This window comes from Crocodylus porosus, unplaced genomic scaffold, assembly GCF_001723895.1.
Source record: "Crocodylus porosus isolate Cpor-Errol unplaced genomic scaffold, CroPor_comp1, whole genome shotgun sequence".
Classification (NCBI taxonomy): domain Eukaryota; kingdom Metazoa; phylum Chordata; order Crocodylia; family Crocodylidae; genus Crocodylus; species Crocodylus porosus.
The window spans coordinates 38,204,492-38,206,872 of record NW_017728951.1 but is presented as its reverse complement, the minus strand read 5'-3'; the positions used below and the strand labels follow the sequence as shown (position 1 = coordinate 38,206,872).

The window sequence follows — 2,381 nt, the reverse complement described above, 5'->3', positions numbered from 1 at the left end:
GCGGGAGGCTGCCGGGGCTGCCCCTCGGCGCTGGGGCTGCTGCACGTGCGGGGGTCCTTCCCCTCAGCGCTGGGGCTGCTGCACGTGCGGGGGTCCTTCCCCTCAGCTGGCTGGGGCTGTCTGCTAGACAGCGGCTCCAGGGCCGGAGCCCAGAGGCTCCCAGGCGGATGGGAGTTTTCCCGCAGCGGCGGCGGGGGCTGTGGCGTTGAGGGAGGTAGGAGGAAGGGGCCTGATGTGGATGATGGTGGAACAGGGAAGAGTAAAGCAACCACTGGTGCCTCCCCTCTGCCAAGGCAGGTCTGTGTCCCTGGGCAGTGACTGAGCATCCATCTGCCTCACCTGCACAGTCTGGACGAAGAGCCCCAGCTGTCTTGAGTCAGCAGCACCCAAAGAACAGCTTGGCCATCTGCTGCGACCGTGGTGCAGGGCTTGTGCAGCCAGCTTCAGTCCTGGCCCCTGCACAGTAGCAGAGTCAAGCCTTGCAGCAGATCCGCACCCCCACCCCCAGCTACAGGTTCAGAAGCCTTGCTGAGCTTTTGGGGCTGGGCAATAGAAAATGCATACTTGGCCCTCTAACATGCAGCTTGGAGTCCCTGAGAGAGAGCCAGTGCTAGTTCCCCCCTGCCCCTTCCTGTGCCCTCAGTCAGTGCCCATGGTACAGCCCAGTGCTGAGTCCTCTCTAGAGGGCTCCCTTGGGGCAGTCAAGTCCCTCCAAAATGCTGTAACTCCTTAGCTGCATTCTCCAGGGCTCAATACCCATCTTCCTCCACTGGGAGGGGGACAGCTTGGGTAAAACTTCTGGCTGTCATTGCCACTGCTGCCCAGAGGGTCACGCAAGGCAGGGGAGGGGGTTGGGTTAGTGTTGCTCTCTCCAGGCCCATCCTCTGCTTCCAGGAAGATGCTGCAGCCCCTCCAAGTGGGGGAGGGGGGAGTTAGTTCCAGACTGAAGGGCTCTTTCCCTGCCACAAACACCCCCTGGGTTGTACAAAGCTAGCCAGGTCCTCCAGGCCTCTAGCATTGGATCCTGGGGAGAAATGATGTTGACAGCTCTGCTATTGAAACCTCAGGTCAAAAGGCCTCCAGCTCGGGGTGGGTAATGGCATGTGAGGTGTTGGCTGTGGGCCCTGTGCTGCCTTACCTGGGGGAGGGAGGCTATGTGTATGCCGGAAGGGGAGATGGTGCTGGAGGGATATGGGAGGAGGAAGAGCCCTGTGGATCCTTCCTGGAGGGAGGTGAAGGTGAAGGTGCTGGAGAGTCAGTGCCTTTGCCTTATTTCCCTGGCCCATGAGGACCAGAGAACAGACCTGGGCCAGGCAAGGTGGAGGAGCATGGGGAAAGGCCTGACTCATTCATTCACTCCTAGGCAGTGATGGTGTAATCTCAGGGAAGGGAATCCTAAGGAGATGTCTGCACCAAAGTGACACCTGTTTCCCGTTCCCAGCGAGGGCTAGGAGGTCTGCTTGACCCGACGCACTGAGGGGCCCTGGTGAAGTGCTGTTGCAGCCTGTTCTGGGAGCAGGAAGGGAGTTAACAGGCTGCTTAGAGGGTACTGGCAGCCTTTGGGAAGGGAGAGCTGGAGCCAGGGGCTGCCAGGAGGGGAGGCAGGATAACCCTGTAGCCCTGTGGATTTGCTCTTGGGCATCTACTTGTTGCTTTCAGGCCATGTGTTCATCTCAGCAGTGGTGCCCCTTGTTCTCAGGCTGGTCTGTGTGACACCCTCTCACATCCAGGGTCTGTTACGTGGCCAGCTAGGTAAATAGAGGGGTTTTCTTGCTTATACATGTGCCTATTTTTAACTTGAGTCGGCTGCGGTTAGCAGGGGCAGCAGCAGCCTGTAATTAGAGCCAGCCCAGTTTGGGAGCCGCCCCGTGCTCCAGGACTTGCCCAGAAAAGAGCAGAGCTTGCATGGGTCAGGACAAAGGCAGCACTTGGCTCTCTGGGGTGTTCTGCAGGCTAGCCATTGGGCCTCATGCCCTTCTGAAGCATTAGCTTTGTATTGCAGATACAAGTGACTTGCCCAGGATCTTGGTGGTGGTAACAGAGCTGGGAGACAGACCTGCAAGGCTGGGCCCTGGTTCTGCATCACGAATGCACAGTCAACATGGGATTGGGCCCTAGTGTCCCAGAAGCCTGTGAGTTATGTAGGGTTGTGTAGCCCTGGGTGACTGCCTGTTTGGCTCTGTGCGATCACTGTCAGGTCACCCTCCTGCCCCTGGAAAAGGCTGGTGAGAGAAGCTGCCTGCCTCTCTCTCCTGTCAATTTAGTGTCCCTCTTGGATGCCCTGCCGAAATCAGGCTGGAACTGTGATGGGCGCTGTAGCCAGCTGCTGCGGTTTGGATGGACACAGTTCGTGCCTCTCATGAGCAGCACAGCTAATTTGT

The 2,381-nt window shown here is 58.5% G+C and overlaps 1 protein-coding gene across 1 annotated transcript in view; it reads left to right on the top strand.

The window, feature by feature from the left end:
• The first annotated feature begins 2,026 nt into the window (after positions 1-2,026).
• LOC109324215 (transmembrane protein 150A-like) overlaps positions 2,027-2,381 on the top strand; it is a 27,699-nt gene continuing 27,344 nt past the window's right edge. The window contains exon 1 of the mRNA XM_019556159.1: positions 2,027-2,132. The gene's annotated coding sequence lies outside the window, so the exon portion shown is untranslated. The remainder of the gene's footprint in view (positions 2,133-2,381) is intronic.